General features: G+C 41.1%; 1 protein-coding gene across 1 annotated transcript in view; it reads right to left on the bottom strand.

Annotated features, from left to right (window-relative positions):
- Window positions 1-15,176, bottom strand: part of JARID2 (jumonji, AT rich interactive domain 2) — a 303,515-nt gene that overhangs the window by 58,264 nt on the left and 230,075 nt on the right. The gene's annotated exons all lie outside the window — the stretch shown is intronic.

Below are 15,176 nucleotides of genomic sequence, written 5' to 3' on the forward strand. Positions count from 1 at the left end.
GTGCATATTCCACAGCTTCACACCAGATCAGTATTAATACAGAAGCATCATCAAGCCCTTCCTTTACAGAAAGACTTACACTACAAAAGGAGCTGCAGTTAACTCAGATTTGGGACCAGGGATTCCTAAATCTCCAAAACTAATCTCTGGTTTAATCTGTTCAATCTCCTTCCCATTGTTAAGGATTGAATTGTGTTCCTCAAATTATGAGTGCACAGTTAAAATCCTAACCCCAACACTTATGGATGGAATTCCACTTGGGAATCTGTTCTGTTATGTTAATGAGACCATCAGTTTCAAAGTCACCACAAAGCAGAGAACAGGAGGGGAGGGGCTGAATGAAATACACATGCCACAGGAAGACAGTCAGGGAAACAAGAACTGTAACAACTGTAAAGGAGGCAAGCCTCTCCTCCAGAGAGGGCCTTTCCTTTAGTTGGTGCCCTGGATTTACACTTCTAGCCCCCAGAACTGGGAGGAATTTCTGTTTTTTTTTTGTTTTAAAGTATAAAACACAAGGCTTTAATGGTATTTGTATGACAGCACTGTAAGGCAAGCCCAGGACTGCTAACCACAAGGTCAGCAGTTCAAACCCACCATCTGCTATAAGTTGAAACCTACTGGATGGAGCTTAACAACAACAGCAGCACTAGTTACTAAGAAACTCATTAGGGGATGATACTCTGATAGCTTAGTGGTTACGAGTCGGTCTGCTAACCTCTACCAGCTGTTCCACGGGAGAAAGATGAGTTCTGCTCCTGTAAAGATTTACAGCCTCAGAAACTCTATACAGGGTCACTATGAGTCGGAACTGACTCCATGGCACACCAATACCACCACCACTACTGTGAGAGGAGTCCTGGTGTGGCGCTGTGGGTTAATGCACCAGACTGCAAAGTCATCTGAAGTGCACGGTTGGTGGTTCAAGCTCATCAGCTGCTTCTAGGAAACCCTATATGGGGTCACTATGGGTCTGAATCGACTCAAAGGCACTTAACAACAACAACACTACTGCGATAAAAGTTGTCAAAACCCTGGTACTGCCTTGGTCCCTCCTAGGCACCAGGGGTTCCTTATAAACCTCTGATTGGGACCCATGGGTCTCCAGAGGAAGAATAGGGGCAGACCACCTTATCCAGTAAGAGGTCACTGATGAGTTATCACGAGTACTTACAGAAAAACACTCAAGAAATCCATCTATACTCATGTAGTGAGAGAGAGGCTTGTTTATTCAATTTTGCAAAATTGGGTGCCAAACCCAGAAGACAGGGGTTCACAATCTTTCCAAGCCATCCTTCCCTTACTTTCCCTTGAAGGTTGCATTCTAATTTAAAGTTCCTAGTCATTGATCAGGTTCCCTTGCCCTCTCATGAGCTTCTATTGTTACACTACCCACCAATTTCAATTAGCATCTTCCTGGACCTCCCTCATTCCTGGAGATGGAACATCCCCTAAGAGTTATTTCTCACACTACCAAGAAGCAGAAAAGAATATTAAATATGAAATTCATTTCTTTTCTTGCTTATTTTCCTATAATCTAAAACTCCAGTTAAAATGCTATTGTTGTTGATATTAGTTCCAAGGCTGATTCCACAGTATAGTGATCTCCTATGTAATATATGGGATCAACCGGGGATCATATAGACTCATCTTTCTCCAGAGGACCAATGAAGACACAATTAGGCAATCTGTTGTCCCTCCCAAAGGAGCTCTCAGACTTCAAACATGGTGGTTCTGAATACGGTTATGCAGCTTCAGAATCACATGAACTGTAAGGAGAGGAGGGGAATAAATGAGCTGCGACAGGACTCCTACATCTTAAGTCAGTTTAAACCAAAAGGTCGGCGGTTCAAGCTCATCAGTGGCTACTTGGAAACACTATGCACGGTTGCTCTGGGTCAGAATCAACTCATGGGCACTTAACAATAACAACAACAACACAGGACTCCTAGTGTAGCACTGTAGGCTCAGTCCTGAACTGTGAACCACAAGGTTTGCAGTTCAAACTTGCCAGCTGTATCTCAGAAACCCTAGACAGGATCTCTAAGAGCTGAAATGGACTTACTGCCACTTAACAATAACAATAATAGGACACTAAGGTGGCAAGCCACATGAATGTCTCCCCAAACTGCAAAATTACAAAGACAAGGCAATTACCTCCAATCTCCTTTCTTCTATTGTCATCTTCTGCCATTATCTGTCTACCACTCCCAATGGGTGGAAATGAAACTCCAAAGGGATTTCGGTGGCCAAAGAGACCACTTAAAGGTAATAGAAAGAGATATAGTTTGACAAAAGTGATTTCCCGAAGCTCTTCTTTTTCCTCCCTCCCTGAGCCTTAAATCTGATACAGAACTGTAGTGAAAATAATTTTATTCAGAGATGAAATTTAAAAAAAAAAATATCTAAATGCATTTCCACTAAGACAGCTTAATACATTTTTATTCTAAGTGGATTTATAATTAGTAACAGATAAAACTAGAAAAAAGAGTGAGCTCACCCTCACTGGCTTCTTAACCAGGGGCCCCTGGTCAGAAATCCCATTTCACAGACGTGTTAATAAGGGGTGAAGAAAGATATGACCCTTGGGTTTGAATGCACCAGCTGGTCCTCAGAAGAAAGATGTGATAATAAGTATGCTTCTGTAAGGACCACAGCCTTGGAAACCCTACGGAGCAGTTCTAACCTGTTGTATGGGGTCACGAGGAGATGGAACTGATTGGAAAAGCCAATGGATTTTCTATATAAACTATAAACGATGGGCATATCCATAATTAAATATACCAGTACTGTCAATCCGCCTTCCTAAATGTAAATTTATATAAATACTTAAAAGAAGAAGCCAGGCTACAGGGCCGACACGTTAACTTGAATGACAGGGAAGGTAATATGCAAGAAGAGGGAGATGGGGAAAAGTAAAATGAAGGTAAAGCGAATAGAGGCAAACACTGTTAACTGATGCTTGTTGTGGTTGTGAAGTGCCTTTGAATCAGCTCTGACCCATAATGACCCTGTATAGGGTTTCCAATGAGCAGCTCGGGAGCTTGAACCGCCGTCTTTGCAATTCAAACTGACTTTGCAGTCCAGCGCATTAGCCCACAGTGCCACACCTGGACTCCTTTAACTAATGGTTGTTAGGTGCCATCAAGTCAGTGCAATTATAGTAATTATTTGTTGCAATTATTATAATGATTTGTTGAATGTAAAACGGATGCTCTGTAAACCTTCAATCAATTCACAGTAACAAGTTTTGTGTTTTTTAAAAAGGAAAGTCCAGAAAAATCCTATTTCCGTACTCAAAATGTTAGAATTATTTTACCATATGTCCTTTTTATCCCAGCAAGCACATAACAATGTAATTTCATATCTGCTGTCAGTGAACACTTGGATTGTTTGTTAATAACTTACATAATCTCTTAAAATTCCATCCAAACCTTTCAAACCAAAATATCCATGTTAAATTTCTTCTAAGAAGAGCCTTCCCATATTCTTTCAAGCACTGACTAGCAGCTGAAATCAGAATGATCAACTGGAGGTAAAATAGGTGGAGTTTTCCAACTCCTGGTGTGGCTATAGGATAACCATGGGACTGTGAAGTCTGCTTGAATCGGAAGGTCAGCAGTTCAAACCCACCTACCGCTCCTCAGAAACCCTATACAGGGATGCAATGAGTCAGAATCTACTCAATGGCACCTAACAACCACAGCAGTAACTTCTGCCATTTGCTGGAGGATAGCAGCACAAAAGACTACAGGGAGGTATTCTTGTCTTAGTTATCGAGTGCTGCTAGAAGAGATGTCACACAAGTTTGTGGTTTTCATAAACAAAAATTTGTTTTGGCTTTCTTCCTTTTGGTCTCTTGTGAGTTTCTGCTCCTGAGCAATCTTCATGTGGGGGTCTGGGTATCTATTCCCCCATCTGGGTTTCTTTTCTCGTTTGGTTCATCTCTTTTACACCTCAAAAATGATGCGCTAAAGACACACCCTACATTATTAATGCTACCTTTTTAACTATAACAATAACCCATACCTAAATGGGATTATGACCACAGCATCTAAAACCCCAAACCAAACCCTCTGCAATCAAATTCACTGCTATTCATTTGCTGTTGTTGCAGCTGTTCAGTGCCTTGGAGTCGGCTTCAACTCTGTACAGGGCTTCCTAGGCTTTAAAGTTTTTGCTGGAGTAGAAAGCCTCATCTCATGTTCCTTCTGAGGAGCAGGCTGGTGGGCTTGAACCACCAGCCTTATTATTTATAGTCCAGTGCTTACCCTACATAGCCACTGCACTCCCTTCCTACTTAAGTGCTGTCAGGTTGGCTGAGACTCACAGCGACCCTGTGCCAGGGGGTCGGAGAAGCACTGGTGAGAATGAACCATTGACCTTGCAATTCAGTGCTTATCCTACAGGGACATACCAGGACTCCTTCCTACTCACAGAAATCCTATGTAGGGTTTCTGAGAAGGTAAATCTTCAAAGATTTGCACCAGGGGAGCAGCTGGTGGGTTGAACTGTCAACAACTTTGTGTTTAGCAGTCTAATACTTAACCCACAGCATCACCAAGGGTCTTTTAACTAAAGGGACACAGATTAGTATTTACAACACATATTTTGAAGGAACACCAGTCAATCCATACACTTCTCTAGCCTTCCACTTCCTTTCTTGGCAGAGGCCACCTGGGGACAGTATGAAATTTGTTGTTGTTGTTAGGTGCAATCAACAGTATAAATGGTGACTGTACACATGGGCCTTGGAGTCCTAGTGCGACATTATAGAGCAAGCAGTGGGCTGCAAACCACAAGGTCAGCAGTTCAAACCCACCAGACACACCTCAGAAATCCTATATACGGTGTCACTATGAGTCAGAACCAACTCAGTGGGACTTCACAACAACAATATACACATAGCCCTCATCACACGTACTACACAGGAATCAAATTGACTTCATCTGTGGGAAGAGACGGAGAAGTTCCATAGCATCAGTCAAAACAAGACCAGGTGCAGACTGGAACAGAACATCAACTGCTCACCTGCAAGTTCAAGTGAAAACTGAAGGAAATTAAAGCAACTCCACTTGAATGTATCCCAACTGAATTTAGAGACCAGCTCAAGGGGAAAGCACGTTCTGGTAAATATTCTGTTTCAAAGAAATTCACAGAAAATCCACATAGAACACTGAGACTATTAATGACAGTGAAAAAATTAACTTCCACTTAAAGGGTATGTTCTGTTTATTTTTTTAACCCTTTGATAACAGAAAATATCACTTCCCTTACATGAGACTGTAAGAAACCAGGGTAAACACTGCGCTAATCTTTCAAGAAGCTGAAAAAGAGCCAATGTCTAGAAGCTCAGACAAGATTCCCTCAAGGTTTCATTAACAACCTAAAAGAAGGGTAATTTCTTCAACAAAAGCAGCAAATAACTAATCTTATGAAGGGATTTGTCTTAAAAGCTTCTAAGCAAATACAAGTAAAACTAAGCTAACACATTAGCTATTTTCAAAGAAAGGCAGAGGTAAACAGAAATAATTCAGACATGAAAAGGGTACTGAGAAGAATGTCACACTGGAGTCCTGGTGTGGTTCTGTAGGATTAGCAGTGGACTCCTTACTGCAAGGTCAGTGGTTCAAACCCTTCAGCCAGTCCTAGGAAGCCCTATGCAGGGTCACCATGACTCAGAACTGACTTGACTGAAATTTACCACCACCACCAATAACAAAATTTAGGTGAGTAATTCAGTTTACTACCAGAGGTAAGAAGAATTCCCGTTTAGTTCAAATGATAGCCTGCACAAATTCTTCCCTCTGGCAGATACCACTTCCCAAGGATAACACTCAGCCTGAATATGGCTGTTCTGTCTTCTAGCATGTTCTTCAAGAAACCACTATCAATTACATCCATCAAGAGTAGCACAAAAGTTACGATTATCATCTATCTGTCCTTGAAAGAACAGATCTCCAGAATCCTGCTGTATTCTATCATACCTGAACATGACAATAGCCTTGTAGTCAATCCCTGTTATTGTTAAGCGTTGTCCCACTCATAAAGACCCTCTATAGAGTGTCCAAAGAGCAGCTGGTTAGTTTGAACCACCGACCTAACAGCAGTGCAATTCTTGCCCTATAATGCCAACCAAGATTAGCTTTGCTAATCAAGGCCAAGCAGGCAGAGTAGCCTAACCTCAACCAGCTAATATAACATCCATCAAGACCATGTGGAATTGACATTCCAATTCTATGTCACCATGTGACTTCTTGCCAATACTGCACAGACCATACCATACCATACCGGCAGAACAATAACCTATGATTCCACACCAGGAAACACCCTAATCATGAGGAAACTAAGCAAGTCAACTTGGTTCTTTCACATCCAGAAATTTTCACACAAGTGCAAATTATCAAATTGCTACAGAGATAGGAGTCTTATAAGCTCATACTAGAAAGACCACAACTACAAAAAAGAAAAACTCACATTAGAGCTTAGACATTTATGCAAGGCAAATTAATTTCCTCTTAATTTTTTAAAGTATAGGGAAGAGGACTCTGCCTGACTCACTCACAGAAAGGTAAAGGAAAGGATTATTTATAACTCCAAACACACAGCAGTCTGAGTTATCAATGGAAAAAAATTTCCACATTCCTCAGTATACAATGGGTGAATGTGTTCACTGTATCTACACTGAGTCCATAGAAAGTTAAATATTTAATAAACATATTTGTAAATAGAAATGTATGGGTGCTTTTAATTTTTCTTTTAAACTAAAACTTATCTAGACTTTAGCACGTTAGGGACAAGACCTCATATCTAGAAAATTTACACGGGATGGGAACTCTTCTTTTCCTCAAATGTCAGAGGTGACAGACTTCTGAAAAGCTCATTGTAGGTCCAATATTCCTGAGAACAACAGGGTTACAGGGATGACGTATCTGAGAGAGATGTGATTCACACAACTTGAAAACACATCAGATGGCTTTCTAAAAACAGACTTGTCTTTTATGGGGACACACCTGATGCAAATACCAGCAAGGAGACTGAAAATGGGACAGAGGGGGGCTTATAAAGGGCCCCGACACCCTTGTTTCTAGCCATGCCTTCAGTTCAAGTTCCTGAACACTCACTATATACTGAGGATACAAGCTCGGTTTATAACAGCAATTAACACGTGAGAGCATCCAACTATCAGACAGAATTACATTGCATGTTCCTGTGGTTTTAGATAGGTAATAACCAGATGAATGTTTTAGATAAAGTTGAGGATAACATGGGCTTCTTTTGTGTGAGTGTTATGTGGCATTCAATGAATTTTAAAAGAGTATTGAGTTTATACAGTTTTTTTAATCAAAATTACAGTCAGCTTTTTCTCTTCTGATTATTCAAGTACATTAGCAAATGTATAAAAAAAAAAAAAAAAATCTGAACTTGGATCAGAGACATGAATTGGGAGTAGGGAATGCATCTGTGCTTTGCCAAAGCCGTATTTCATTACTTTTCCGAATTAGCTGGCAATGTCTCCACAATATTTACTGAAGTGCAAACCAAATGTTTTCATCTGGACAAAAACCAAACTGTGGTATGTTACAACCACAACAGAAATCATTTTAATCCAAAAGCTTGCTTTCTCTAATTTGGGCTGTGGTTTCTATAAAATTGGATTCTTCTTCATGAATCATGTACACAGACAAGCCAAGGTTCCTTCCCATTTTCTTCCCTCCCCCAACAGTTCTTTATTTTCACAAGTCAAACATAGCTCAGTTCTATTTTGGAAAACCCCTAGAGTGATTCCCTGTACAGTATCATTTAGCTGGAGAGTCAAATTCTACAGCAGACCCAATAAAACCATGGGCTGACCACTCTCTGATGCCCTCAGGTTGGTTTATTTTGTGACTCATTTTCAGGGTACAAAGGCAATCAAGCCCCAGATTAAATTAAAAACAAAACTTCAAAGTGATCTTTGTGGTGAGGACCCAAAGGGAAGCTAGCTAGCTATTGCTTTCCCCAGTTGGGGGAGGGAGTTAAGTGTTATCCACTGAAACTGGAGAAGCCCAGGCACAAAGCACTTACAACTGTCTTCATTCATAAATCAACTGTGCACATCAGGCACTGTTCTAGGCATCAGTGACGAAAACAGATTACATGTCTACGCTTATTTGGCATGTACACATACACATAGTCTTCCAGTCTTTCCGAGGAAGATAGTGAGGCAACTGAAACAGGTTTAATGGGTTGGTTTCCGCCACTTCCCCATCTGCCTTTCACTTTATGAGACAAAGAACTTATAATGAGATTTTCCAAACTGCCGTGAGTCTATGCCACGACCCTACAGGCCAGAGTACAACTGCTACATAAGGTTTCCAAGACTGTAAATCTTTACTAGAATTTGTTGCCTTATCTGTCTCCTGAAGAGCAGGTGGTAGGTTTGCACTCCCAAACTTGCACAGTTAGCAGCCCAATGCATTTTACCCACAGCATCGCCAGGACTCTTTCATGCCACCATGTAATTAAAACAGATAAATACTGACTGGTGTGGCACTGTGGGCTAATGCATGAGACTGCAAAGTCATTTGAACTGTAAGATCAGTGGTTCAAGCTCACCAGCTGCTCCTTGGAAACCCTATACAGTGTAGCTATGGGTGGGAATTGACTCAGTGGCACTTAACAACAAGAGCATCATAGTGGGTATACTATGTGTTACTTAGTTTATATTGATCAATAGAAAACTAACACTTTTCCTAAAATAGTAATAATAAAAACTGTGTTTAATCTAAAGCCGACACTGTCACCACGGTAAACTGAACTGAAATCCATCCTGAGACTGTTCCTTCTTATAATATGTGCACATCCAAACAAGACACAAACCTTTGCAAAGGACTTTGCATGGATTCCAAAACCTGGGATTCAAGCCTCAACTCTGGCAGCCACTTCCTGCCCCTGAGACTTGGAGTTTCCTCACCTGTACTGTGAGCACCAGTTCTGCTACGATAATTGTATGTTGCAAGGTAATGAATGCAAAAGCACTTTAAAAAAACTACTCGCACTAAAGTGACATCATTAGGGTAATATATGGATTTGGTGACAAAACCACTTCATGCCTCTAACAACAGACTGTTATTCTCTTGTGCAGTTAAGAACAAAGACTGTTTTCTATCTGGAAAAGTAAGCAGAAGTTGGCAAGCCTGTCGGGACGTGGAAAAGTAGTGTATTTAGCAGTTAAGAGTTTCTGGGACTCAGGGTTGGATGTAAGGCCGATGCTGTTCCTTAAGAAAGCACAAAGGATGTAGGAAGGACCTTCCCTTACCTCCTGAATTGCAGCACCCATGTGCACCAGGGGTTTTTTTTGGCCAGGTATAGCATCTCCTCCATCTTCAAGAGTCCCAATGTGTGGGCAGGACTCAGCAAGTGAAAACCATGGACAAGACGCCCCTCTTGGTGACAACTATGCCACAGCTGATCTAGCCATTACCAAATGGAGACAGCCTCTCTTTAAAATTAGAAGCTAGTACACCATCACCACCCTTCTACCCCTGTCCATCTGTTCCACATTGTTCTCTGCACACAGGGTTTAAAACACACATACATGAAAGCATATGCAATGAAGCCCCTGGGCCGCTCTTCATCTCCAAGAATGCATAAATCATACCATAGAGCAACAGAGCTATGGGGTCAGGTGGGTACTGGTTATCTGAAGCGTAGACGGGATAACAAGCTAGAAAGTAACATGGTTAAGGTTAAACAAGTCCATGTCAACACCAAACTGAATTCTCTCCACCCTGTGAAGTGCCTGAAACTACCTCATAACCCAAAGAAGAGACACGAAGAACATGCTTCAGAGTGCAACTCTGCCCTTGGGACACCAGAATAATGCTATCTGAGCAGCCATCACCAAACCAGAAGAAGCTCTCTACTGAAAGTCCGTTTACCTTCTCTAAATGGATCTCAGAAAGAACAAGAAATGTCCAAGAAATCTCTAGAAACTAAGGAGGCCAGCAATGATTCTGAGAAATGCTACTGAATTTCTACCCGCACCGCTGGAGCCTGCTTCATCTTCAGGAGGGCAAAATGTAGTCAGAGGCCAGCTGGCCCCCATGATGGGGGCTGGAGCAGAGCCAGTCCTGTGAGCAAAATGCTTCAGCGTCTAAACCAGAGGTCAAGGTCACAGAGCAATTAAAAGGACCCACACAACCCTTCCTCAGAGCTTAAGAATTCCAAGGTTTCATATTTCTTCATAACTAGCCTGATAAACTGCGAAGAAACAAATAGCTTGCTCAGCACTGCTGAGACTAGTAACAGACGCAAGAGGAAAACTTAGCATATGCACAACACAAGCTGGTTGGATTTGGAGAAAAGAGTCTGGCTACTGAAATCCTCAAGGCAATAATCATACTACTACTTTCCATTACATATTCACCACTACCGTTTCTCAAAATTAAGATGCAACAGCCCTCCGAAGAGATCATCTTAAAAAAAAAAAAAAAAGTTGTGTACGGCTGTTCTACTGTCTACTGTGCTTTCTTCTCCAAAGAGTTTCTATAATAAAAAGTATTCCCGTTTTACTCAAGGAAGTTCATTACTAGCACCACAGTGTTCCTTGCAATTGGGAGATGATTTAATTGGTTTCTAGCAGGTTAATCCCTTTTCATTCTGTGACCTCTAAATCACCCCCAGGCCTTTTGCATTTGCCCTACTTAGAATTCATTGTCCCCAATACTCAAGGCCAGAACTACATCAAAGAACATGATGCCTGTCAAATAAGGCCCAGCTTTACAGTAAACCCCAGTCATGGAGTTGTTTTGTTTGTTTGTTTTTCAGACAAATCAAAGCTCCTACTCTCCACTCTGCCTATGTCTGCTGAAACTCACTGGGAACTTGTTAACTTTAGTTTATCTCCACAAGCCATAGATGCTAGGACACCACTTTTACAATGGGAGTTAGAGAAAAATGTAAAGCATCTGCCCAAGATGACGTCAGCCTCTGTCTATACTCCTAAACCTGAGAAACCCACTTTCTCAGTCCTTTCTCCACAGAGCTCCAAGACCATGTTTATAAACTCTAAGCCACAGTTCAAGAACATTGGCGGTGCTCTATTCTATATCCTAACTCCAAAACTTGAAGAGTCCCAATATGGTACAAATAGTTAGCTAAACAATTGTTAACTGAGGGTCAAGTCCACTCAAAGGTACCTTAAAAGAAACACTGGGTAATCTACTTCTGAGAAATCAGCCTATGGAACAGTTACTGGGTTTTAAAAAACCTCCTTTGCTTTTAACTCCTGGCCCTCTAAGCAACAAACTCCAGCATGGATTCATTATCGTTCCATGTTTTCGTAGGGGTTTCTGTGTCTGTAAAACTCCTTCCTTGTCCCAGCCCATTTCTGAAAAGTTCCTAACACATTCTCTACAAGCCCTAGCTCAAATGTCACTTCCTTTCCCCTTAGTCACTGCAGGCAGCCCAAGGGCAGTTCCCTTTTCTTCTGACTCATACTGTGGTCCCCACCTCTATACCCTGACATTTTCACATTGGGTTGTGATTGCCAATTTCACCTACCACACAGATACTACTTTGTTGCTTCCAGTCTGGTAATGCTGTGGTATAAGTGTTGGGTTGCTAACCTCAATGTCAGTGATTCAAACCCACCACTGGCTCTGCTAGAAGAGAAGATGAGACTGTCTGCTTCCATAAAGGTCTCAGAAACCTTACATAAGGTCACTGTGAGTCATACTGGACTCCATAACATGGGTTTTGGTAGTTAAGAGTAATGGAAACGTTTCCTAATTAATTAACAATTGAATGATAATACATCAATGAAGACCCTGTAACTCAACTGAAAGGACCTAATACTCCAACACAGACTCTGTGTGGCAAACTGGTTGGAAGAACAAACTGTGTCTAAGTGTACACGGTTTAGGAATCCCCTTATGGGAATCCCCTTCATCTGCAATGCCCCATAAAGGGAAAAATGTAAATAAAAGAATCATTTAACCTGTCACTGCTCTGTTGCATTAAGCATTTTAATCTGTTAATAATCAGAGTCAGAACAAAGAGAAGACGACAGAATTCATTAAGAAGAACGCTACTAGTGACAGGAAATAAGGCGCGGGGAGGAATCACTGCGCGAGGCACACCCTCCACTCTGCTGGTACTGGTGAAGGATACTAATTATGCCTCTGGCAACAAGAGACATGTGGGACCCCTCCAAAGCAGCTATTTAAAGATAAATACACTGCAGGCAAACAATTGGGGCCTGCCTGAACTATTCATGCGGTCCTCATTCCCTTTAGAAATTTTAGGTCGTGGTCACGATATTAAATAGGGACAGAGCTGGGCCTTGTAAACACATGGTTTCAAGAGCCTTAGAACAAATCGAAAAATCTCTAATGCTTTTTAATCCTGAAAACTGCCAGGGGTGTTTACATATATACACTAATCCTGGTATTAAATGCCATCATGTCATCTTTCAAGGTTTTCATTGAAGGTACCTCCTGGGTTGCAGGTCTTGGGCTCTCATTAATAGATAAGGAACAAGGCTGGAAGAACCCCATCCCCTGTCTTTTCCTCAGCCTCAAGATTTATCCTCTAAAGGGTTCCAAATGAGAGCTGTGGCTATTAAAGGTAATAATTGGCAACTAGAGAGAAGGAGGGCCCATAAACCTTGGCAACAAGCAACGCTTCCAGGTCTTTGACTGGATTCCTTCGTTATGTTTGCAGCCAGACTTCCGTTCAGATAAATAATGAGCTTATTAAAGACAGCCTTCTTTATCCACACAGCGCCTGCTGACACCAAGGGTGATGGAGTGATTGGGCTCTTTATACTGAACATTAGCTGTGGGGCTCTGCGAAGCACACCACACACACAAATAATAACAATAACAATAATAATTATTATTATTAGAAAGCAGGTTTAAAAATGGTGGTCAGATTCCAACTGTCAACTTGGCAAGAAAAGACCTTAGATGAGACAAAGATTTAACTGAGGATATATGTCATCTGCAACTGATATATAAAAGTTAGAATTATACCTAAATGTAAATAAGGAATTAAGACAAACTATGAGGCACCAGCAAATCAACACTATAAAACCAATTAAGATGGTATGGTAGACAGGAATCTATGTAATACTGTTAAATAGAAGACTGGATTCTACAAATAAAAGCACAATGCAATACCACTTCAGGGGAAAGTTTGTCTTAAATAATTCCACCAGTAAGAACTGGTTAAGAGTGGTTTTCTGGTGAAATGAAAGGGAGGGCATTTTCAGTTTACTCTTTTTCCTCACTTATCCAGCTTTCTGCTGATAGTCCCATGAGACACAGAAACACATATAAATAATAATATTAAAGATGTGAGTACTTTGTTTTTCATAACTTAAAACTGAAAGACAATTCTTTTGAGTCTCATACTTTTCTACAGGTCACTGTTTTAAGTTTTAACTACCTCACCTGAATTATGTATTAAACTGTGCCTTCTAAGGCCATCAAATTATTACTAAGGCCATTTATTATTATTAAGGCCATCTAGCTTGCTAGATCCGCGGGGAAATCATGACTCTTAGTGGCCTCACCAAAAAAAAAAAATGCTTTAAACCAAAAAGAAAATGATTCTTTAAGTCAAAGATGACTCTCATTTTAGAAGTCTCAATTTAGAACTGACAATTACTTTGTCAACTCTATTTCAGCTAAAACCAAACAGAAAATCCTATTTTCCTCTCTGCTAATGAATCTAAGAATACATTTCTCAGGCTCAGAGCATGTTTCCTAGGTTTTACTTATTTAAGCCTTTGTAGACTATTTGACACCTCAAAGAAGCAAATTATGTCTATGAACTGACATGATTTTCTAATGCCTAAAGTTTTGAAACTGCAAAGCTAGGTAACTCACTAATGTTTTCCCTAGATGCCATGCATATGAGCAATAAATAATCCTATCAAAATAAGACCCAATTCAAATCTCCTCAAACCAGAGAAAACATTTTAAAATAATAATAATAATGTGTATATAGGGATGGGTGGGAGAGAGAGAGTCATTGAAAAATCCCTCACTTCCCTACCCTGGGAATCAAAATAAAGGCATACCCACCCCACAAATAAATTCCATAATCAACAGATATGTTTTGACATCTTAAATGGAAAAGGATGTAGAGATCTTCTGGAGACAGTGGACTATATTTCATGATTAAACAGTAACTGCAGACAAAACCTTTCTTAATGTCGTGAACAGCTCAGAGTTCTGCATGACCAACATCCTACCAGCACATTGTAACTGTCGGAAAGCGCTGTTGCATCAGTTCCAACACACAGCTGCCTTCTATAGATAGGGTTTCCAAGGCTATGAATCTTTGTGGGAACAAAAATCCTCATCTTTCTCCCAAGGAGTGGCTGGTGGGTACAAACCGCTGATCTTTCTGTTTACAGCCCATTGCAGTCCCACCACTGAAGATATTCCATAATTTTCCTGACCCAAACTTGTTGCTGATGACACTAGTGAGCTGAGAACAGAGTCCTGTAGCTCAAGTGCCTTTTCTTCTGAGCACCATCTTGTCTCCTTCTTCCCCTCACAACGAGTCTGTATTAGGTTATCAAGCCTTCCTTTCCATCTCCACACCTACAACTTCAGATTACACCTACAACTTCAGATTACAATCCAGGTACAGGGGAAAAGGACAGAGAAGCCAGCCTCAGGGGCTTCATGGACAAAACCTGGGACAGCTAAGCATCAAAATAAAAACAGATGACATCTCTGCCCTTGGAAGAAACAGGAAATGAATGTATGCAGATACAAAATAAGTCAAGCATGAAAAAGAAACAAACAATTTACATAGCTCAAAGCAGAGCAGCCCCTCCCTTATATCCATGGTTCTGCTTTCCACAGTTCCAGTTATTGATGGGTCAAGGCTCAGTGGAAAATATTTAAATCGCACATCTTTCTGAGGAACATGATAAAATCTTACGCTATTCCGCTCCAACCTAGAGCTGGCTTCCTCCCCGACTCCACCCCACCACCCAGATGTGAGCATGGAAAGTAGTCAGATGAGTGGCTGTGCTGTACAGATAGTGGACACCTATGTGGGGCATCCTGGGTACCCGCCGCCTGTACTTTCAGGAAAATATAGTGCATTCATAGCCGTGGTTTCTGTATCCACTGCCAGGTCTTGAAACATCCCCATGGATGGTAGGGGCA

This window comes from Chrysochloris asiatica, unplaced genomic scaffold, assembly GCF_000296735.1.
Source record: "Chrysochloris asiatica unplaced genomic scaffold, ChrAsi1.0 scaffold00060, whole genome shotgun sequence".
Taxonomy (NCBI): Eukaryota; Metazoa; Chordata; class Mammalia; order Afrosoricida; family Chrysochloridae; genus Chrysochloris; species Chrysochloris asiatica.